Here is a 26,407-nt window from a genome sequence, read left to right as displayed (position 1 = left end):
TTTTGATCAAATTTTTACAGATGGGTCTGTTTTAAATTCTGAGATCAAATTCCACTTAATGTTTTCAAGCATTTGCAAACTAGAAGCTGTAGCTTATGCGGTTTCAACCAGCTTTTTTAATTTCTTAATCTGCACAGATTCATTAAGTTCTATTCAAATTTTGAAAAAAAGTTTATAGTAGTCATCCTATTGCTTACAAAATAAAAGAACTTGTATACCAATCTTCAAAAAACTTTGTGCTTTTTTGGGTTTCCAGTCATATGAATATTGGTGATAGTAAAAGAGCAGATAAATTAGCGAAACAAGCAATATTTACAACATACCTTCTTGAAAGAAACGACTCAATAGTATTGACAAGATTAAAAATGGGGCACACCAACCTGACTCATAATCCAGTACATTGCTTATGTAATAATATACTTTCTATTAAACATATTTTTTCGGACTGGACTCATTACATGAATTCAAGAAAAATGTTGAAAATAAATAATTTTGATATTATTGGCTCAGAAAGAAGTACTGATATGAAGAACATCTTAGAATTTTTGAAAGCCATTCAACTGTATTGTAAAATTTAAATCAGTATTAAAATAAGTAATAATTATCCTTTTTGAGTTCTATTGTTTCTGTTTAAAATAAATATTCAAATAATTGTTTAATAATTTTGAATTTATTGTAAATTTGTTTAATATTATAAATATATGCATATCTAATTTCATATTTATCTATTTTTCACATTTCATTCAATTTTTGGAAAACAAATAATAATAAGATAAAAAAAAAAACAAAGTGTATGGTATTATTTTATTTTATAGAGTCAAATGTAGTTATTTGAATGGAACAGGGCCTTAAAAACCTTTAAGTGTTGAAGGCCAAATAAATAATTTTGAATTTTATGTAAATCATCAAGTGTATGTTGAGACACCGTTGAATCCACGAAAACTGACTGTTTGGGGTGTCTTCTGGCCTTCTGGGTTTATGAAATAGTTGGGCCGAACTTCATTAAAAACTATTGGTACCAATATAGAGCCACCATTTCTGAATTAATTGTTCATCAATCTTAGAACCATTTGCAGCTATTTGTTTGCTAAATACATAATGAGGTGTTAGATAGAGTATGGTGTCCAGTGCCGCAGGTGGGGTCGTGCGAAGTGATCCGCTTATACATAGGCAAGCTGAACGTTGGACTTTATTTAGTTTGTCGTGGCTTATAGCTTTTTCTAAAACAGTCCACCATACAACCTGTAAGATGATTAATATAATTTCTGTTTAATGAATAAACTGAACTAAACTGAACTAAACTACCACACCGTACATTTAAATCGGTCTGATTACCGATGTGTGTAACCAATGCGAGATTCGGGATTGCATAAGCCCCATTTATTACCATTAGCTTTCTTGTATGTTGCATTTCCAATTAAAGTTGGTTTTGCCTAAAAGAAGACCTAGGTGCTTAGCCTATTCTGAAAACTTTAAGTGGATTCCTTTAATATAGGGAGGGTTAGCAAATTGAATGTTGTATTGCCTTGAAAATAGGACTAATTCGGTTTTGTTGGGGTTCCACACTGATCAGCCTCAAGTATTAGTCGGTCTAAGACATTTTGTAATAGTTCTTTTAGGGTGTTAAGATACTCTCCTGAAATCGCTACAGCAACATTATCCACATAGGCAATCACTCTGAAACAATCAGCATCCACACCAGTTGGGTTTTCATTTATAACTAGGTGTCCCACAACTAACGAATCGTCTGGAAGAAGTGTTGCCCAGTTTTGAGTTAATTATTCTACTAATCAGCATTAAATGAATCAACTCCCCAAGCGAATTTTCTACGTATAGAGATGTCAAGGAAAGCAACAAGATGGAGGGAGTATTAGATGCTGCGTACTAGTGTGTGTAACGCCGCCGTTTCTACCGATTTCCCTTTACAGTAGGCAATTTGAGACGTAGACAGAAGTCTTGTATCAATACTTGCCAATATTTGCTATGTTATAAACAAACATTAAAAAATACCAACAAATCTTTTACAAAAACTTATCATTAAAATATTGTCATATTTAAAACATGGGATCTTATTGTTAACATTGAGAAATCGAAAATTATGACTTTCCATAATAGCTCACGAATTAAAGCGGCAGATGATTTGTTCTTTAATGGCAGGACAAATAAAATTAAAGAATTCAAGTATTTAGGAGTTAAAATAAATTATATCCGCGACTTCAAGAAACACATGAAGTGGTCCAAAATTTGAAGCAATAAAAATATCATTTAAATATAAAATTTTGAAAGTGTCGTAAAATTAACTTTGTTATATGCTGTCCAAATCCGGGGAATAGACGAATTTGAAAAAGTGGAGGCATTTCAAGAAACTTTTTGAAGAAACCATGACTTAAATTTATGAAATGGTAGAACTTCACTATAATCTTAAGTAAGAGTAAATCTTTAATGGAGTTTTAAAAACGTGGAACAGCTTAAAAAAGATCTACACCATTATACCTAGTCCAGACATAAGTTCGGTTACATTTTAAGAGCGCAATAAATTTTTTTAAAAATTAGTTCACAATATTAGATTTAAGAAAAAAAAAGTTTTACTCAAAATGGCCGCCTTTAGCCTTAATGCAGGCTTTCAAACGTTGTCTCCAACGGCAAAGCAGCTTTTAGGCTATCCAAATTTCAATGGGGAGTCTTACAGGCCATGTTCTCCAGTTCGGACCACAAACTGATATTCAATGGATTCAAATATGGATTCTTCGACGGCCAATCTGCAGCTGCAATAAAATCTGGAATATTTGTTCTAAGCCACTCTTGTGTGGTTTTGGCCTTGGGTGCTGGAGCAGAGTTTTGCTGGAAGACCTATCCTTCCCCGTTGAAGAGAATATTTGTTAATCTGTTAACAACACCCTCGAGAACATTATCCTTATAAACTTTTGCACCGGTTTGCACAACTACAAGAAGATGTATTTTGAACTCATCTATAGTTGTCACTTGAATCTGAAATCAGAATTATCTACCCGCAGCGAATTGTATTTAAGGTTTTTCAAAACTTCAGATAAAATCAATTGAAGACTCATACTCAAAACTAATGAGAATTAACAAATACTTAGAGGGGTACTAAAATGTATCTACAAGATTTGTAAAGTTGTACTTTGTAATATCGTCGTAAAATATATTTTTAAGAACTACGTTGCCTATTACCCTAGACTTAAAAACAACATGTTATATATTTTTTTGCATTCTCAGAGAGATACGAGTATATTTTGAAAACGTAAACGTACCAATTCAGGACCATAAATTCCTTTCAAAAAGTATTTAATTGTTTGTGTGGTAGAAAAGAACTTAATTTTGTTAACCAATGTAGTTATAAAGTAGTTTTATTAACTTCCCATATGAAGTTATTTAAATCGATCCGATTTGTTTAATTGAACATTTTTAACATTTCTCGACGTTTCAAGGTCTCTAGAGTCGAAATAAAAGGTTTTTAGAGAGATGTCTGTGCGTGCGTGTACGTACGTTTGCGAAGTTTTTTTCGTCGTCCATAGCTCAAGAACTAGTAGAATCGAGAATAAAGCCGAAAGATGCAGAAAGGACTCTTCAAAAAATTGCGTGAGGGGTTTTTTACCATAGCAATTTAAAAAAACAGTTGGAAACTTTGGTTAACCCAAAATATCTCACGATCCAATAACGCTAAGAATTAAATTTTAAATTATATATTGTAAAGTGATACCAAACTACCATATTTTTGAAAACAAATCGAAATAACAGTTTTTTTACAAATAAAAAAAAATTGAACAAACATATTTTTCACCAAAATAATTTTTTGCAACTAAGAATAACGTTTTTAACATCTAGTAAAATTTTGAGAAAACTCGAAAAACAGTTTTTTATATCAAAAATAGGAACCTTAAAAAAGCATTACTAAAAGTTGTAAAAAGTTGATTTTCGACTCAAATATCTTTTCGAAAATTTGGGATATTGGCTTGACATTAATTTTTCAACATTCAACAATCTAATTGACAATTTTTTTTACAAAAAATAAAAACCTAAACAAAATTACTAAAAGCATAAATTGATTTTCGACTCAAACAAATTTTCAAAATTTTGAGACAATGGCTTCAAATTAATTTTATTTTATAAAAAATATTGTTTTCAACATTCGGTAAAATTTTGAGAAAAATCGAAAATTAAGGTTTTTTTACAACAAATAAAAACCTAAGAAAAACATTATTAAAAAAATTGGGTCTTATAAGAAATATTGTTTTCAACATTAAATAATTTTTTTATAAAAATCTAACAATCAGTTTTTTCATAAAAAATTAAATCTTCAAAAAATATTATGCAAATTCGGTAAAAAAAATGATTTTCGTTTCTTGATATCAATGAAAACATTGACTTCAAATTTCATTCATCAAATTTTTTATATGTTTACATAAGAAATGAAAACTGTCCAGAAATGCTACTAAAATTATTAAAAATTGGTTTTCGACTAAAAATCTCATTAACAAAAATATGTTTTGAAATCAAACAATTTTATCATATGGAAAATATTGTTGGCAATTTTAATTTTGCTTAGAACAGTTAAACTGACAACTTTTTTAATAAAACTCAATAACCAATAAACGTTTTAAGTAAGACAAATTGACAGACGGGATGGGAAGATATCAGTGCGGATCACATCCCAGCCTCTTTTTTTGTTAATATTTATTTGATTATGGCCTAAAAAGAAACATCTTTAAATAGTTCTTAAGAATTACTTCAGCTTTTTTATGTTAGATATTCGATCATTTCCATACTGAAATGCGTCACATTCTAATCAATCTGATCGTCAAATTAAGACCAAAGACACAAAAGATATCATTGACACTCATCAACAGATTATCAAGAATATCAAGACTAGAAAATTGTGTGTCTCCACCAATATAAGAAATAACGTCAAGTATCATGATTGAAACAATGTTGTTTCGAATCTAACAGCTTCATATCTATGTATAGATACAATTTTTGAACATTTCTCACATATGATGCTTCAGTTCAGTTTCGAATATATCTAGTTATCTACTTTCCAACATGTGCTCACACGGTAGTGTATAGCATTAGCATCAGTATCAGCTCTAGCCGGCCGCCCACCTTACCTATATTATGTTCTCGTTCTAAAGAGACGGCCTCAAAAAAAGCAGCCAAAAAAGCTCCAACCAAAATTAGAATTTATTCTAAAATTAGTCATGTTCGTTGCGTTAATTTCATATGTATTTTCGAGTTTCAAAAACAAGAAGGAAAAAAACAAAGAACACTCAAAAATGCCTCGCTGCGTGTTAGTTGTCGGAATTAGTTGTGAGATAGAACCATCAGAATTGTCCCCATCAGATCTTTTCGATTAGAAGGGAGACGAACTTAAAAAAAATACAAAATTAAAGAAACAACCCATCGATAAAAAGTGGTACTTCTATACATGTTTCCATCAGAACTTTTTGTTCATGATCAGATTAAAGAATTTAGAAAAGATTCTGATTAAAACAAACTAACACACCATTAAATTCCATGAAGGCATTAAGTATAAAATTAGTATTGCAAGCGCGCAAACGGAACACATATTTCAGCACTGTTGGGAACGCGAGACATTCAGGCATTTTATTATATTGCGATGTTCTTCTTCATCTTCATTGTTCATCATCAGGAATCCAGGGATTAAACTTCAATGTTGACATATATTGGCATTGCCATACAAAAAACAATCCAACGAAAAAATTAGCTTAGTGCAAGGAATCGGTTATAGAATCTTATACAGTTGAGAAATGAAAATTCCTCTCATGGACATGTTATTTCCCATGGGATTGCGAGCGCTATACGAGTATTGAAGCAGCACCATCAGTTCATAAGATGCATACTTGATCGTCTCTCTAGTATAGTCTACCTCTAGTTACCTATGTTCTCTAATAAACTCTTGTTGTTAGATAGAAACATATTATTTACAATGTTAATCTAGATTTCAATCAAGCTCGCGGAACATGGGCAATGCACGCACCGCACAATTTACAATAGAGTACGCACTTTCTAATTTATTGCACGAAATTGCGTGTGATATTTGAAAATGTGCTTCTTTCCTTAAGCTCATTGATGGCTATGGATGCTTCACAATTCGGGATTATCAAATAGAAACTAGGCTTTTATGCTTCTATCTTTTGGAATCAGTGACACTTAGTTAGCGATTGAAATACAAACATTACCGAAAGTTAGTAAACATTTATTTTTGACTCAAATATCTTGGAAACAATCAATCAAATCAAATTTCATTTCAGAAGTAATATTGTTTTTAACATTCCTTAACATTTTGACAAAAATTCAACAGAAATTTCCTTGCTTCCTTCTACTAAATTTATTGTTGCTAAATGTATAGTAAGTTAGGACTTTAATGTATAATAATGTTTAAGCAAAAACGTCTCGAGCGCAGAGTTCAAAAAACGCCATAAGGGTATTATTTTTTACATTTTGGATTCTCTCATGAGCATTTTGTTTATTGTAATAAACACGCTGACCATTTTTTAAGTTTACAGCTAGTTGAAAAATTGACGGAACACGTTCCTTTTACCTTTAGTGGACAAATTTTTCCGCGATTGGGCAGTGATCGACGCCGATATTTCCGATAGCTGTCATTTCCTGAATGAGTGTCTTTCAAAAAGTCTTTTGGAAATGCCCTAGTACATTTTCATCTTTCATTCATGGTGCTTTAGGATTTAATAGACCGCAGGGCCCATGAATCATATTTTCTCAAACGATATCGTATAAAATAGGATCTTCTTGTTGATCAGACAATCCAGCAGAAATAGAGTATTGATACTTGGGCCGTACTTGATCAAATCAAACTAAAAGATGGGCTTGAGAGAAGCCTCTTTTTTTACCTCATGCTCGCAAAACGATATCCCTTTTTGTAAATTCTTGTCCAACAATTAATACGGGCACATCATCAACTTGAGGTGCATTATATGGACCTCTGTGTTATGTCTGTGGCGCACGGTCAGCTCTGATAATGACTTGAAAATTTTCTATATTTGATGGCATTGCTTCAAAAGCACTCTTGAAGCTGCGCACGTTAGGATTGTGACAATGTAACAAATATTGCATGTCGTATAATAATTCTCTGTAAGTTTAGAGTGATTAAAAAGACTTTTTAATGGTTCGGGTGGATCAGCAATTTCTGCCAATAAAACTTTTCCTTCTAAACATCAGAGACCTGGTGATTCTTTAGGCTCTTTGAATGCACGACAGAAATTTCACATGGTATTCATATTTATTATCGAAACGTGAGATCAGTGAGTCAGTGATATTTGGGTTTTATATGTATAGATAATAAATTATTGACTAGAAGACTTTTTGTTTGGAGAAAATAACAAATAAACTAATAGCAACCAACAAAATATTTGATGGGTTTGTTAAAGCCCAATAAAACAGGTAAAATTCAAAACAAACTCGAAAATGTAACCGTTTTTTGCCCTTTTTTGACATTTTTATCAATAATGCATTCGGCCCTAGAAGTTGAAAGCTTGAATTTATCATTAGGACAACATCGTAGAAACACCCAATAAATCAAAAATCTGCTATGTTCAACGCTTGGTATTATTTTCACGTTTACTGTGCTAATTTTTAAAACTTTTGTTTCTGCTAAATTTACTCTAGTATTGCAGATTTTTACCAATAACTTGCTATTGACTCTAGATATAATAATAAGTAATACCATTTTGAAATCTGCATTTAACGCTCAGGTGTACATGCATTTTTTTATACCAGCTATGATTTAACTTATTCAAAAATTATTTGTTTTCACATTTGCATTGAAATTCAATGTTAAATAATTTTTTTCTGTAAGAATTCCAAAGTTATAATAATTTTCTTCTACTTATGTGTTGGCACAAGTAATGTAAAATATTCCTGCAAAAAAATGATGGAACTCATTCACTTGTAGTCGTGGTATTCAAAAATGTAAAGTCAGAAAAAAATAATGCACTGAACAAAAAAATGCATATAACTTTTCTTGTGGTTGGGATAGAACTTTTTTTTATCAGTTTTCAGGACGGTCATAAAGTCTACTATGCGGCTATCCGTTACTTACGGGACACTCTGTATAGATATGGAAAATATTGTTGCTAATTTTTATTTAATATTTCAGAAAAATTCAATTGACAACTTTTTTTTTACAAAAGCAGGAAAACCTACTAAACCAAGAAAAGTCGTAGCAAGTATTAGGAGAACAATTAATGATATTGAAAATAAATGTTAAGGTTTTAGACAATTTGACAGACGGGATGGGAAGTTATTTGTGTTTGTCGAATCCTAACTTTTTTTAAACTAGGAATCTTTCATGACATGATTAAAATAAGATTTTGCATGTCAAAGTGTCAAAACTATTTTCAATTATGTTTTTAAAATATGCACCTTTAAAAATGCTAAAGACAATGAAAAAGTGGGTTTTTAAGACTAAGGCGCCAGTTAGGCTATCATTGGTTTTCATCATTGAAATTCATAAGCAAACATTGGAATTTTTTTGGCAGGTCGCTTATAGCTATCCCTTTAAATGTCTGTCGTTGATGAAAATTTCTTGATTGAAATCCACGATAAATTTTTACTGACAGAAATCTGTCATTGGTGTGTGAAATTGAAACACAAATCAGTGGAACGATTCGTTTCACTTTTAAAGATAAAATTATCAGCTGTTCAGGAAAATGAATTTCCGTCCGGAAAACAAAAAAATACATTCTTCATAGAAAAATAAATGCAAAGTTACACTTTTTTTTTCAAAAAAGTCACTAGGCACTGGTTCTTCATGAACTGTTGCGCCACCTTATTTGTTTTTTAATCAAAGGAAAACACCGTCAAATATTGATTCAAAAACTTTTGCGGATTGATTTCGATGATAGCTATAACTGGCCCCTATGAGCTAAAACTCAACATATACCTTAACAATAAAGCTTGTATTTTAATTTTGCAAGGCACAAATCTTTGTCTTTTATATTGTTTAAATCATTTTAGTATTCTCCCAAGGTTTCGGAAATTCTCATTAGTTATGACTCTTTCTTTGATTCTAATATAAAGTTTTCATCAAAAAATGCATTTAACGCTTTCATTTTATAGAAAAATACGTTTTGGAGTTTGATAGATTCAAATCCAAACTTCAATTTCATATTATTTCAAAAACTTAATATAATTGAATTGTTTAGATGACAATGGATTTGTTATTAGAATACCATTTTCTGTTAAGAACAGTTTCAGCATAAATTGTTCACCTTTTCATTAAGATTTATGTGAGACAAGTGAAATCTAGCAATTTATGAAGATTTTTCAAAATAATTTATAAAATACTACAAATATATCAAGTGAATATCGAAGAAAGGCATTTTGGATTTGAAAAACTATAGAATTTTATAGAAAAAAGCTGCTTTAAGAACTAAGATAGCTCTTAAAAAAAGCCTTGTTTATATGTTTTTTTTTTTATTTTAAAAAGTAATATCTTAAAAACCTTAGGTTATAGAACTCTAAAAAGGTTCGAAAACTTATCGACTAGTACAATTATATTAGTGTTGGTGCAAGGGGGTCTTTGTCTTTTAAAAACAGTAACGCTAAAAATTTTATTTAAAGGCCAAGTAAATCTATTTATTTCAATTAAATACATTGTGAACAAGAAAACAATGGACACACGATAGAGTTTAAAATAATATATTTTGCATTTCATAAAATAACAAAATTTATTTAAAATCGTTATCTCTATTGGTTTTTCTGGCCTACGAAAAATAGTTCTCTGAATATAAAGGTATGTGTAAGCGTTCTAGGAATGTTGAAACATCAACAAACGTCAAAATTATCTACCTTGGGGAATTAAGAACGTACTGAGTATTACAAACAGGGTCCTCCACCTACATTTTTAGTTTTTGCTTTCAAGTGATTAGATTTACATGCTACAAAAAAATCCTATCCTTTTCTTTTTCCACAAAAACACATAAAGAAAATAAAGGATACAATTCTCTTAAAAAATTGACTAAGTTGAAGATTACAGATAGATATTGGTTTGTAATTTCGCTTGAGCCTGTAGTTTATTGCCAAAAAAAATTGTACAATTTTTAATACTAGAATGACTTTGGATTTAGATTTACATAAATAAATCTTTTTGTTTATAGGACAGAAATAGTAGTAAAGAAACAGATCTCTTATTTATTTTTCAACAGTTTGACAGATCACACAACTGTCAAATAATTATTGTGTTCTTTTAAAAGATTTTTTTTTTTGACGTCGTGTTGCGTTTGGGGCAAGTTCCTGTTTTTGTAATCACATAGAAAAAAACTGCGGGTTGACAAACAATGTTTTATGAAAAGTAATTCTCAAGCTAACTCAAAATTTTTCTTTGCTATCCAATTTAAAAAACAGTCAAACAACTAAAAATACCTGAAATTTCATCTTCGTTTTCCATTGAAATATCCAAACTTTACATTATTTAAACTGTTTTAAATTAAAACACTCTTAAAAATTGCGCATTAAGAAAAATAATGGATTTGGGCAAAATTTTCAATTTCCCTTTTTAGTTTGTCAGCTGTATTAACTTTTTTAACTTTGAACCCAATTTTCGAAGGTTTTCAAGCATAAATTGGCCGCAATTTTGAGGTTTGAAATTCGTACGAAGTTTATCAATCGTCGCTGACTTTTTGGTATAGACCATAGACTTGACGTAACCCCACAGGAAATAGTCGTACGGCGCGGTGTTAAATTGCACGACCGTGGCGGCCAAGCGACTGGACTTGGTTTCCTATAAATTGATTGTGGCATTCGCTGTGTAGCTTGTGGCTCCGTCCTGTTAGAACAACATGTCCTCAAAGTCCATATCATCCAATTGGGGCCAACAATATTCGGTTATCATTAGACGGTAGCGATCCCCATTCACAGTAACGTGCCGTTCTTGATCATTACGAAAGAAGTAAGGCCTAATGACGCCGCCGACGGCCCATAAACCACACCAAACCGTAATTTTGTTTGGAATACAAAGATGACGTATGGATTGCTGTCTGACCAATACCGACCAATACAATATTGACGAAGACATTCAGCTAAAAATGAGCCTCATCGCTTAAGATGATTTTTCAATGAAAATCCGAATCATGTTCAAGTTGTTGCTTAGCCCAATTGACGAACATACGATGCTTCTGGTGGTCAAGCGGCTTCAGTTATTGTGTCAATTTAATCTTGTAAGGATGTATGCCAAGATCTTTTCTCAAAATTTGCCACAACGATGTCACAGAGATGCCCAACAATTTTAAATGACGTGTGAGTGACACATTAGAGATTTCTGCGACTGGAGCCTCGACACTACTGGCACTTCTTTGTCTCACTGGCAAAGGAACATTTTGTATTGTGCCTGTGGATTCAAATTTTTCCTCTAGAAGCTCAATTTTTGATCTGCTAGGATGATTATGACGACCATAAATTGGATCTCTCTTAACGTTGGTTCTGATTTTTCTCCAAATTTCGGTAGTGAATTTTGAAAATTTCAACTGGTTATTGGCTCGTATATATATATCAATAAATGCCAAACCTTACTAAAGATAAATGTCAAAAGAGCTGCAAGAAATATGGCGTCGTTTACTGTCCCTGTTGCTCTACTTTTGTTGCGTCCCTGTTAAAAAACCCTGTGGCTTTCATTGGTCTTATTATTTCGGACCAAAATCATTCCACTTAATCGTACTTATCAAAATCATTCCACTGAAAGCGTTCCACTTGTCAATTTTGAGCTTCAATGCTAAACTCTAACTTTAAATTGATGAACATTTGTGTCCAACGACAGAAATGTTCGACAGAAGCTATAACCAACCTGCCAAAAAAATTCCAATGATTGGATTCAATGATGAAAACTAATGATAGCTGTAACTGGCTTCTACTAATGTATCTCACAAAGTCTAGTGGATAACCAAGCCAACTGAAGGCGTGAAAATATTTCCCTGCTCAATCCACCTTTTAGTGTCTCTGCGTAAATCTGTTCAAGACGCAGGTAAAGGAATTCGTTATAATGCAACTGTTGCCTTTATAAAAGTTTCTTTAATAAACTTTTTTATTATATACATATATCTTGACCCTCTATAGCCTGCAAAAATGCTACTGCAAAATCTTCAAGTGGTAAGGAAAATACTTAAATGTGCTTCAACTTACCCCTGAACCATTGTATTTTCAGCCAAACATGATCGCTCTCCCACCGGAAAGCATATGTAGTATACCGTCCGTGTTCCTATTGCCATAGTACATGTGTCTAACATTGCTAATCGATACTTTTCACATTATGATCTGCTGGGGGCTTTATGTTCCTATACATATTATACCCGATCTTTTAGTTGTTTGTTGGTGGAAATGCAAACAAACAAAACAAACAAACGGTTCTATAAATTCTATAATTGCATCGAGACTCTTGATGAACTAAACCGACTCAGTCCAACTCTTAAGTCTCCAATTCAAGTCCAGATGCTTTCAGGTAGACCGCAAATATCAATTAGTAATTTCTAACAACTGTGAGAACCTAAATAGACATTCGCATCTTGTGTATACGATACACGATCGTCTATAGATACAAGTTGCGTATTTCTAAAAACGTTATTTTGTTTTTTACTGATAGTATTTTTGTATGTGTTATTAATTTCTATAATATCCCACTATAACGCTAACGCATTGCTATCGTCGAGCTGAGTCGAGTCAAGTCGACGAATTACTTGGAAAGACCTTAATTATTTCAAACCAGTACGAATACGATCCAATCCACGATCACGGCCGATCATCGATGGCCATGTGAATTGATATTAAAAATGCACGCGCATCGAAATCATATCCTTGTCATGTTATACTCTCTTAAAGTTTCAGCTCGTCTTGTCCCGTCTCGTGTGGTGTTGTGCTGTGCTTTGGCTGCAAACGAGAATAGGTTAGGTGTATACGAGCATAGAACCTTGAGATCGATTAGAAGACTCAATAGATACAATTTATTTTGAATTTATTAATTTTTTGTTTGTAGTGCGTTCCTTTATTTGCTTTTGATTTGATTCGTATTTGGATTCGGATGATGGTTAGATAGATGATGATAGTGAGGAACACGGTACACGGTACCAGGAGCGGAGGAAAGATGTGGGAAGTTGTTATGTTGCCAATAAAAAAATGTCAAAGCTGGCAGACGAATAGACGTTTGTGTTACGTGTTACGTTTTGCGGATGGAGATGAAGATGGAGACGGAGATGGACAGGAAAACATGGTGCGAACGAAAGCCCCCGTTTCGAATGCGGTCGCAGTGCCGCTCATGCCAGTTTGGTGTCTTCCTTGACTCCGGCTCCGGCCAAGACATATCGGCGACATATTTCGTATCTGTGATCACGCTGCTGCTGCCCCGAGAATAACATAAATGGAGATTTACCATATGTGGCCATCATCAAGAGCTCTTCCCGCGTGCATCGGCATCAGCACGACGACGACGAGACGGCTGATGGGCTGGCTGCATCTAGCATCAAGCATCAAGCATCTAGGAAACGATCGATGTGTGAAAAAGGAAATATTTCTATATTTCTATATTGCGCTTATTATCATTGGAGCACGCAATATAACTGTGTGTTCGCGACAAGTCCAATAGATGGATTGCATTCGATAGATAAATATGATTTTAGCGAGATTCCAGATAGATGCTTGATGAGGGAAAAGCCACTGCCATAGCACATCATATACCTATTATTAAGTTCCATCTCCTGATATGTGGCTGCATTGCTGCATATATAGGAAAAATGGCAATAAAGGGGGGAAAGTGAAAAAACTAATCACCGCAGCATCAGCGAGTGAGGGCATCAGTTAGTCCGTGCACGTGGTTACCTGGTTGTCTATTTTTGGTGATAGGTGCGGATTCCAGAGATTCATATTCCATTTAGAGGAAAGCAGTATAAGTATTCTCCAAGGGACTATGATTCTGTATGTTTCTTTTGCTACGCGCCTCGTTGGCTGGCCAACATGTTTTGACCATTATCAGCGATCGGTGCTGTGCCAGTGCCTGTGCCTGATGAGATGTGCTAGGCTAGGTGGTGGAATCCTCTTCTGATGTTTATTGACGGCTAAGAACAGCATCACGCAGCTGCATGCTGTACGTTCTTGAATTGAATTATTTAATTTCTTTTTTCATTTAGCTTTAGATTCCTTTATACTCTCGTAGTACCATCTCGTAGAGGAGGTTGCTAGTTGGGATTGGGACATACCTAGGGTCTTCTATTTATTATATCGGAATCATTGTCATTGTTTTTGTTAGAGTTTAATATATTTTGATACTGTGACAAAGTTAATGTACTGACTGTCAATGTTAAACATGTATCCTGGGGGAATTTAATGATGCTTTAAAGAATATATAGTGACAAAGGGTTTTCGTGTTTTCAAATTAATTAATTGCATGTTGTATTTATTTGTTAAGTGTATTCGAATAGAGAAAAAAATTATTCGAACAAGTACCTTATTAACCTCCTGGGCAGGGTGGTCGACAAATCATTGTTATGTGAAGTGAAACTAGTGTGGAAATGACAAAAAAAAACTAGCAACCCCAAGGAAAATATAATGTTATGTAACCTTTCGGGCAGAACATGTTGAGATTTATTTTAAATTGCATTTACTGTATTTTAAGCCCATTACTTTTTGCTTTGTTTGCTGACGACATTTGTGATATACTCCCAGGAGGGATATCGTTTGCTGATATACATATTAAAGTTCTGTTATAACCTGATGACTTAGTACTTCTAGCCGAAAACCCTTATGCTCTGCAATTACAAATAAACAGGCTGAATGCATTTTGCAGGAAATAGGGGTTATTCATCAATACAAAAAAGACAAAGGTGATGATTTTTTAAGCACGTAAAATCAAAAGACAACCCGAGGAAAAATGATCTCTCAATAATGACGTTGTGCAAGAATTTAAATACCTGAGTGTTTGGATTACACACAATCTTAATTTTTCAAAACATGCCAAACAAAACATTAATGAAGTAAAACTAGCCTTGAGTATGATATGGACTAGGTTATTTGCAAACCAAAGATATCGATCTCGCGTCAAAATACCGTGCCCAGGTTTTCGGCTATATAAATCTCGAGACATTTGAATCGGTGCAGAGATAGTTCTTCAAACGATTATTGAGACTACCCAACTCAACGCCTAACTATGCTATCAATGTGGAATCTGGTATAATGCCTCTGTACCTAAGAAATCTGAAAGCCAACTATGATTATTTGATAAGGGTCATGAGAAGAAATGGAACAAGTCTGCACAATTCTATCATGACAAGAGTTTTGCAAACTAACGCTTCTCCATTCAAGGACTGGAATGAACTAGCTCATTCTTATGCAGCTCAAATGTCAAATGTTGACATGTTAAATGGCAGGGTATGTTTGCGAAGGTTACCAACATCTATTCAGAGCGAATTGAACATTGTCGTTGAGCACTTATAAGAATCTAAATCACCAAATTTCTTCAGGAATGAAATATTTTCGTAATGAATACTCAGCTGAAATTATAAACTACATATTTAAAGCACGTGTTGAAATTCTTAACTTAAACTTTATGCCTTGTCGAGCAGATTTACCCCAAATCTGTTGGCTTTGCAATAGAAGAGAAAATGAAGATATAAACCATTTCATTGCCATTTGCCCAATACTGCAGGAAATCCACCAACTCTGTTTTCATGAGAGCTACATTTCTCCAAGCAGACTTTACGAAATATTAAACGGAGGACTAGAATGGTATACTTTATATAATTATTGCAAACACGAATTAACCTTCCACAACAGTATCGATATTTAAATCCTTAAAAATCCAGTTACTACAGTTTAATACATCCTATTTTTGTGTTTCAAATCATTTAAAAATTTAATTTTTTTTGTGTTCCAAATCACTTTAAATTTGAAAAAGTTGTGACATTTTTGCTTATGAAACAATTCAAAATTGTTAAGACTTTTATGTTTCAAATCATTTTAAAATTGTTATATCTTTTCAAATTATATTAAAATTGAGTTAACGCTGTCAAAATCTAGTGTAAAATTAATAGCAATACAACCTTAACTTTCAATTAAATAAGAATTATAACCCGTTTTAGAATACTTATACATATATATTATATTATTAGTATGTATGTATATTTAAAATTTTATTGAAATGTCACATCAGGCAGACGGCAGAAAAACCATGGTCTCATTCTTAAGAAATGAGATTTGTAAACCATTTTTTTTTTTAAAGAATTAATCTAATACAACAAAATTAAAACCCTAATACAACAAAATTAGTCCTTCTAAAATTATTCTTCCACGAGGCAGTCTAGACGAGATCAAAAACAAGAGTTAAAAAGTATATTAAAGTGCAGCTGCTTCTAGAACTTGATTCAGTCCATTTTGTATCTTTCTTTCCTGCAATCGCTGCGCCATCTGTGAGACTATAGAAATTCGCAGCGAGCCCACATTTTCGACACAAGTAGTTAAAATATTCATGCTGCGATTACAGAATTCTAAGAATTTCAATTAACTGCTAGAACGCAATGCAAAATCGGAGTCGTAACTGGAGTCGAAAAATCTGTCACAAGTTGTTGTACGTTTCACAAAAAGTACGCCCACAATGTGTCGTACGGCTTTTTGATGTTATTTGGTATACAGTTTACAGTTTACAACCACATCAAATCTTTCAGAAAATATTTGTTTTTTCACTTTTATTTCTTATTTAAATATTTTTCCACTTTTTTATTGAAAAACTATTAAAAAAATATAATCACCAAGTTATTCACTTCAAAAATGGAAACGTCACATGTATCGTACATCAAAGTTAAAAGTTGGTCAACTCTTCCGACTCCGGCGCGTTGTGTTCGTACATTTGAATTTGCGTGCATTGAATACTTTGACAGCTATTCCAGTTACAACTCCGGCTCCGGCTCCGACACCATTGTGTTCCAGCAGTAACTCGATTCACTGACCTCTTCCATTCGTTTCAAGACTTAATTATGGAATTCGCTATTCATCGAATGAACTACATTGTTAATTCTTGGACTACCTTATCATTTATGAACTTTAACTACCGACGCTTCAAGTTTTAACATTTAAACGTCACATATATTTAAAATTAAAATAAGAAAAGAGAAAAACAAAGTGATAAGGTGAAGTAATTTTATTTATTTATTTATTTAATGATATTCAATAAAAATGAAAGATGGACTCCATTTTTAAAACCAATATGCTCAGAGGCCTAGAGTTTTTCGACTTTTCACCAGTTAAACCGTATTAACGAAGTTCCAGCGGTAAATCGGATAGAAATGTTTTCTGCCTTTTGTTACGATCGATCAATGTCGTTTTAAAAACAAAAATTCATTTTTCCAATTAACATTTTAGAAATAATACATGTGCATACATAAATGAATTTTCAGGCTAATTTGTTTCGTTACTACTTTTCAGTACTGATACTGATACCAATAAAGTATTATTCATCTCTATCCGATTAAATTTCTTGGAGATTAACTTCACGAAGTCGTTTTCTAGTCCAAAGTTGATTCCGGTTGAGTCTTCATCATTTCCACCATTTCTCTTAATTAATTCTGTCCGTTTTCTTAAAAAAAATTAGAATCACTTGAACATTTATTATGACAAACTTTGTTTTGTAATTTTTTTTAGAAATTAGAACGAACAACAGATTATAGAAATTTTATGGAGTACGACAAATTTCCGATTTAAGTAGCATAGTGTCGTTGGTACAGGGCTTCATTCTACCGAATTCGTTAAACTTTCTTTGGTCGTATTTTGGTAATAGTAAAAAGTGAGAAAATAATTGAAGCTTCCACTTCAGTTCTTTTGCAGTATTCTGTAACAGGGTGTAAGATTCACATTTGGAAAACATAGCTTCATCAGATAAATTTCTTTTCTAAATCAATAAAATAATAAAACCTGTCTTTTTATGAAATTAATGTGTAACATAAAGTAATAAATTCACTAAATGTTAAACACAATATTTGTATACGATAAAGTCAATTTAAAAGCAGTATCTGTAATTTTGCCAAGATATCGAGTTCAAAACAATTTTTACAATCTTTTGATAGATATTTTTTAGGTTTTTCATTTTTCTCAAAATTGTATGAGACGCCCAACGAGACTTTTAAGTACCATTAATTCTCCATGTGTTTTTTTATCCACAGTTACAATGGTTTTTTATGACAGCATACTAGAAATTGAAATAAGTAATCTTTTGTTGATTTTGGTAATTATTAATCTTAGTACACTTTGCGTGGTTCCGTCAATGTTTTAAAATTTTTAGCTGATTTGCTAAATTCATATTTCGAAAAAACACTAAAGTCTTAGTGATTTTTCATATATTTTTACCAAAAAACTAAAGTGGACTGGTAAGTACCATAGGGCTGTGTGATGGCTATATGTTTTTTTTAAATTTGTATTCTAATAGTGATTTTATTTCTTCGTATTATTTTAATTTATTTATAAAGTGCGTTATGTAAGCTGTGCAAAATGTTTTGTTGAAGTATAATGAAATTTTGGCTATGCTTGAGGAATTACCTTTGGATAATAATGAAGATACCGATCTAAAATCCGAAGATGAATTGGATCTACTTACAATTCGTTCTAGAATAAGAGCTGCTGCCGGATTGAATTAGGAACCGGATGAAGCAGTACTTAAAGAAGAGCTTGGTGAGTTGTTGCGTTGTGGCAAGGAAATTTCGGATAGTCTTAGGATGCAGGATTTCGAAGAAAAAAATACTTGAAGAGAAACCAAATCGTCAATGGAAAGCTTACAATCTTGAAAAAGAAATTCCCGACTTTTTATTGCAAGAAGGTCCTGTGGTCCTGAGAGCTGTGTCATCCCAACCGATTTTTTCGTCTCTCTCCTTGAAAATGTGCTCAAAAATATTGTGTACCAATCTAATCTCTACGCCGGCCGTTTAGAAAAGTAAGGAGGCACTTTTGTAGTGAAAGTGAGGATTTGGGAGTGTCTTTAGTGAGTAAAACGATGAGTCGGAATAAATTCGATACGATTCTGAGCAGCTTGCAGATAAACGACAACACTAATTCCAATAAATAACAAAAATCGACTTTTCAAGCTTTGTCCAATGATATATTCGTTGAATGAAAAATTCAGCTCTTCCTACCATGTGACAAGAAAGCTTTCTGTTGACGAGTCGATGATTCTTTTCAAGGGTAGAAACTCAATGAAGCAGTATAATCCCATGGAGCCAATAAAGAGAAGTTACAAATTATGGTGCTTAGCTGACCAACATGACTAAATAAACAAATTTTCAATTTACCAAGGAAAGGGCGAGCAGCTATAAAGTAAATATACAAATTATTTGAAGGTAGTATACATTTTTTTTCCAAAGTATTCAAGGCATCAAACTTTTGTATTCAGGTTTTTTGATTTATAAAAAACCGTTACTTGAGTTTTGTTCGAATTTATATCAACTGGGTATTAGCGTAATTGGTTCAAGAAATATTTAAGATGAAACAATTTTTTTTATTTTGTTTTAAATTGCTGTAGTAAAGTTTTTTGAAAATCCTTTCTGCTTCTTTTGGGGATATTTGTAAAAAAATGTATTTGAAGTCGACATCTCTAAAGATATTCTTGGGATATATTCAACGGAAAATGGACGTACCTACGAATGTACATATGTATGTACATATGTCAAAATGCACACACCAACATCTTTCTAAATATATTATTTTAATAAAATTTTTATCAATTTATAACATTATTAAGTTATTTTATTATTCAATGTTAAATGTTTCGATTCTTAATCATATCAAACAAAAACATATGTATGTTTTGATTGTATAATCAATTAGCCTTAACTATGAGAAAATCCTTGTTTTTAATCCGGTAGAAACAAATATTTTGGGAGGATATTGGTCTTTTAAATAATCGAACTTTTCGACATCGACCCATGACAACAACCGCGAACAAGAACCCCAAAATTTGTACGATAAAATATTTTAGACACAAAAAAGTAGTTCCTTAATTGTATTTGGCTTATTAATACTCAAACGCTTTTTTGCGTTTATAACCAAACGGTTAAGTCACCAACTCCCATCCCACCTCCCACGCTGTAACGGCGAACAAAAATAGACAGCGCCCCACTCTCCGGTGCTCCTTCCCACCCTAGGTAACTGCTGTTAACCGATCCTAATCATTTCATGATGTTCTTAACATCAACTTCCTCCTTACATAATCTCTTCTTAAGGTGTTAAGGAAGGCAAACACTAGGTGGAACAGCATTATCACGTGTCAAGTTACAAAAAAGATCTGGCTTAAACTAGATTTAAAACGATCAAGGTGCTTGCCATCTCTAAGCAGATCGCAGACGAGTATAAGCTCTAATAGGAAAGCACCCCAAGCGGCTAATCGTATTCTCAAATTAGTCGCAGAAGCTGTATGGATGAGGAAGAGGAGGAAACAGTTCTTCACCTTCTCTTTATATGCCCTGCGCTAGTTTAAAAACGCAAGAATTAGAAATCTTCTACAACGATCTAAATCATATTAGCATAATGAGCCTCTCACGTTTTGTAACTGACTCAAACTGGTTTCATTGAGCTTAGGAGAAAGCCTCATAAATTACGTGGTGCAACAGTCGTAGAGAAATTATTTACTTACAACTCTCAACCATTTCTAATGTACAAGTCATGTCAGAAGTGAAGGGAAACTACAGTTTCTATGCGAAATTCAAACGGATAGTTTGAGAAAATACTTTTCATGACAATAACATTGCTCCTGAAGGATTTGTCAATTCCTCGCAAGAGGCAGAACCCTTCAAAAAAAGCTTTAGGTGACACGTTTTGTTATTACATTGAACATAATAATTGCTCAATTTTCTAAGCCTAGTCGGACTTCATTTACCAGCTAAAAGTTGCTCAATAAATCTCAAACAGATGATCTCATATTTAAAATAATATATAAGGGAACCGATCAAGAATCAGCACTTCAAAACTTATCGCATAAGAATCTGATTAAGAGTTTTTTTAGCACTTTAAAAATGCAATTTTAACTTTGCTCAGAAAAAGAAAGAAACTATTGTAATCAGAACAGAGGAAGATATACATATCTCCGTTTAAAAAATAGATATGCGATCGAGTTCAAAGCTTTGCAAAAATAGGTTTTAAAAATTTAATAATAATTTATGCTTTAAAATGGCTTTTAAAATTGGGGTTTAGGTACGATAGTGATGTTTTGTAATGAAACTCATGAAATAACTCTTGCTGTAATTGGAAATGATTAAGTTTAACCTAAAAATAACAACCAGAATTTTCAGCATTATAAATTCAAAAAGCTAAAAACCAATAATCCTTTTTACTAAGTTCCAACGTTTGCTCGTATACAATACGCTGGTACGCATGTTCGAGTATGTGTACAAATAACACTGGTCAACAAAATTTTAACTTTTTTTTGCCACACGGACTTTTTTTATATTTTTTGCTTTAGTTGGTGATCATAAGAAAAAATAAATATTTAAAAAAATTTGTTGGCCAAAGATTTTATTTTATTGGGTAATTTAAAATATTGCAAAATAACACAATCTTGTTAATCAAAACTGTATTTTTTTTTATAAATGACTTAATAAATCTTAGATTTTCTTCCATGTTTCGCTTCTGGTTGGTCGGTTTTAATAGCGCAGCAGTAATCCGCTAACATATTTGGGTTCCATTTGCCCTAGTACCGCTTTCCCATATTCAAAATGTATTGATGGAACCTCTCACCGTGCTCGGTGCTGACAGGCACTAAATTGTCGGGAAAAAAATCCAGATGGGAGTCTAAAAAGTACGAGTAGATCTTAAGTGACATGTTGCAACCCAAAGCTTTATATGTCATTAACAGCTCGCTAACCAACTCCCTGTAGCTGTCACCCTTGTGGTTACCCAACAAATTTGCAACAACATTTTTAAAAGCCTTCCATGCAGATTTTTCTAAATCGCTTAGTTTTTAGACGAGATCCCAATAGTTCTGATTGTTTTTTGCAAAATTTAGATTCCGAACTAAATCATTTAAGTCTTCTGGATTTATGAAATGTGGCACGTTTGCGATTCCTCTAAACTGAAAGTCATCGTCCTCGCCAACACATTTACCTGGGGGTTCACTCCGTAAAACGATAATCGTTAGACGATAGCGTTTCAACGATAGTATCACTTCACGTAAGACGATAATCGTCCAAGTGATATCGTCAAAAAAATAGCGTTTGCACGATAGCTAAGTAGGTATCGTCTGCTATTAATTTCTATTGATAACTAAGCAAATTGAAGTAAAAAAGTTTCGGTGTAGTTAAGCTTTGTTACAAAATGGAAATAAAAACTCAAAAGAATACAATGAATTCGGTTACGAAGAAAATTAAGATATGAATGGGACCTTCTATCTATTCTAACTCATATGTGAGCATTTTTGTATATACAAAACATTAGTTATCGCTCTTAATTGTTGTTAAATATTACAATTGTAGTTATGGAATTACAAAAAAGGACTTTATGATAGTATAAACAATTAATTTGCCAGGCGGTTTTCGTTCAACATACATAATGTATATACCGTCAATATTAAATTTTCCTGTATAACTATTGAAACTTTGGGGCGGATGAAGATTTGTATATTCGACAGGCAACGATTTTAGTATCGCTCTTGCACAAAGCACTAATCCAAATTAGTTTTGGAAACAACAAATATTTTTGAAGCCAAGTTATGTTCCCTGTGGATAAAATGGAGTCTTCACTTCCTTCCCTTGGACAAAATTGGGTTTATTACTACACCTAATTTACAAAAACATCAGACACTGAACAAACATTTTGATATTATAGTTTTATCTTCGGCGGCAACAAATGAAAACACAACAAGTGACAATAACAATAAACACCACAAAATAGGTGGCATGTTTATTAAAAATGCATTTTTTTGCATAATAACATTTTCAAGTTATTGAACAAGCATTATCTTTCGTTGAGTTCGTTTTGACATTTCAGTCATAGTATAATATACTCAACGAACTTATACTGAAAACGATTGAACGAGACGATAGACGATAGTGATAAAGTTCCTTGAAGCAAATTATTGACGATATCGTTAATGATAATCGTTTTGACGATTATCGTTTTGGAAATTACGGAATGACTCCCCAGAAGTGGACGGGTGTGAATGGTCATTCTCAACAGATGTAGTTGCAACTAATAATAGTTCTGGCAATTTTTTACAATTAGAGATTGGTCTTATAGCCGAAGATAAGTTAGGGTATAGCAATCCGAAACGTGATCTCGCTGTTCAGTCCATATCATGGGTACTGAAAACGGCATAGGTTGTGCGCCTTTCTTCCAGTCGATTGAATTTTTCACACACGTTATGCAACAGACATAAGGAGCCCAGGATTTGTCTTGATGGGCGACAGAAAAATTAAAACATTGGTGATAACCCTCCAAGACAAGATTCGTAAAGTTTCGTCTTTGTTTTTTGAATTTCAGTTCTCCGCAAACATAACATAAATAGATAGGATCATTGTTACACTTCCTCGACATGTTCACAGGGTTAATAACAAAAAATGCTAAAACAAAAAGGTGTTAAAATGCAACCACAAATATTTTTCAAACGGTTTACTTGGAAGCGCTTCCGTTAATTTGCTTCGTAGTACAAGTTTTGAGTTATACTGTATCACAACAAAACTGAGGCTAATTGACACTTGACAATTGTGATTTAATAATGAGACTAGATTGACAAAACAAAATAAGTTATCATAGTTCGTGTGACAAAACCAGTATTGACCAGTGTAATCAGTTGTGGCAAACTAATTAGGAACGATTATAGACATTTTATGCTCGAAATTTTTATTAAAATCCTTCGCTATAAAAAGTTTCAATTTCTTTTACAACATATGTATATATTTTCGTATACTAATAAAAATAAAAAGAATTTTTACAAAAAAATAATAAAAAATATAAAATGAAATTCAAAAGGTTTTGAAGAAACAAGATTAGATGGCGAACTAATTAAGAGTAATTAATTATTAGTCAAAATTTGAAGTATTAGCTCAGTATTTTGTTGGAAACCCTTATTTTGTATTACTGCCTCACACCGCCTGTGCATTGAAGCAATTAGGTCCTGATATTTTTTTAAGGTTATGTATTCCCAAGCTACTTTGACGATCTCAAACAATTCCTTTATTTTGTTTATTTTATGCTTATTTAATTATTTTCAATTCGTTCCAGAGGTTTTCGACAGGGTTTAGGTTCGGGCTACATTAAGGCCAATTGATTACATCAATAGAATTATTAGTTTGTCACGCAGTACCTATGCTTAGGGTCTTTGTCCTGCATAAATTTCCATGTCACAGGCAACTCTCCATCTGCATAGGGCAGCATAACGTCTTCAAGGATATTTTTGTAGCTTTTGGCATTTATACCTTCTATGCGATGTAACGGACCAATTCCCTTATAGGCTGTACGTCATGATACTTCCACCTTAATGTTTAAGGATGACAGTTGTGTACTTAGGGTTGAATGTTTCGTTTTTTGGTCGGCGAACATATTGTTTTCAATCGGAACCGACTCTATTGATCTTCGTTTCGTTACGCCACAATATTTTTTCCACTATGAGATGGTCCAGTTCTCATTTTCTCTGACAAAAGCTAACCTAGCCTTTCGGTTTTTTAATGAAAGCAGTGGTTTTTTTCTTTCCGATTTTCCAAATAGCTGGCTTCCACACAATCGTTCTCTTATAGAGCGTGTATTTGGGCCTTCACCCAAAACTTCTTTTAGTATTGCTCTAAAACTCAAAAATAGATTTTTTTCGCAGCACGAACAATTAACCTAACCTGAACCTCAGTGGTTTTATATCGCAAGTATATTTTTTTTATAACAAGGCAACCAGCATTTATTCTTTAAAGCCTAAAAGCCTAGTATGCTGCTGATGCGAAACGAAAATTCCCATACAAAAATGACATGACGAAATCATAAACGAAAAATTTAGTTTTTCGTTTTTAAGTATGTAGCCTAGTACGCTGCTGATGCGAAACGAAATTTTTCGGTGGTCTCCAAGTGTAGAGCGAAATTAAAACGAAAACCACAACGGAAAAATATTTGTGTAGAGTTCTATCAGCTGTGGAAAACAAAAAACAAAAACACCGAAAGTCACGAGTAAACAATTTTCAATTTTGATTTGTAAACAATTTTTTCCAATAAATAAATTAAACGTCAAAATTTCGCAAGCAATTAATATACCGGGCAATTAAATTGAGAACGAAAAGAGTGGAGAATTGTACTAAAAAATCTAGTACAGCTATCCACTAAAATGACACATTTTGTTGTTCAGCAGCGTACTGAAAAACGAAAAGCACAGCGAAATTTTTCGTTTATGATTTCGTCATGTCATTTTTGTATGGGAAATTTCGTTTCGCATCAGCAGCGTACTAGGCTTGTTGCTGAGCGACGAAATGTGTCATTTTAGTGGATAGCTGTACTAGATTTCTTAGTACAATTCTCCACTCTTTTCGTTCTCAATTTAATTGCCCGGCATATTTAGGTATTTAAAATTTAAAATAAAATGGATTTGTCTAATGCGTTCCAACAATACATTTCTGAATCGATGTTGAAGATGTTGTTGGTAATGTGCAAGAAGTGATGAAGACGAGCAGTGAACTTTAACTTCCAAAAAATAAACCGAAGAAACTAAAAATTGATTTCTCTTCGGACGAAAAAAGAAAGTGGCTTCGTTGGTCGAAGCCAGTGAAGATATTTGGAAGTTGGAGCATAGTCTTCACAAAAATAATTCAGCCGTTGCGAGCCTCTGGAGTAATATAGCTGCAGAAATGAAAAAAACATGTACTAACTGCTCAACAAAATGTTAATAAATAGAATTCTTTTTCACCTTTTTTTTACAAGCAGCTGACTGTCAGAACTTGTCAATTGTTTTTGACAGCTGATAGAACTCTCTAAAAATATTGTTTCGCTTCGTTTTTATTTTGCTCTGCACTTGGAGACCACCGAAAAAATTCGTTTCGTTTTAGTTTTATTGAATTTTGAAAGAATTCCTTGTCCGTAAATACAGGTGACGTTTAAGTAAAGTAGACTTAAATTTCATTTTTGTATGTTTTCAAAGTAACATGAAATAAGATTTCTGCACCTAATAATATACATAAATCTAAAACAAATTTTAGATCACATACAATAATCTTCGCGAAATTCAAGTGAGTTTATCGAAATATATCACAAAATTCAACTTAAAAAAAAGATCTATGGAACTGAACTGTGGATAGCATTTAATATGATAAAAAATAATAATTATCCTATTAATACCTTAAAATTCTACTTTAACGATTCATGGTAAATAACATAAAATAACAACTTAAAACTTAATTCTAAAAAAAAAACAAGTTAATAAGAAAACCCA

This window comes from Eupeodes corollae, chromosome 1 (assembly GCF_945859685.1).
Source record: "Eupeodes corollae chromosome 1, idEupCoro1.1, whole genome shotgun sequence".
In the NCBI taxonomy this organism is placed as follows: Eukaryota; Metazoa; Arthropoda; class Insecta; order Diptera; family Syrphidae; genus Eupeodes; species Eupeodes corollae.
This window is presented reverse-complemented; position numbering follows the sequence as displayed.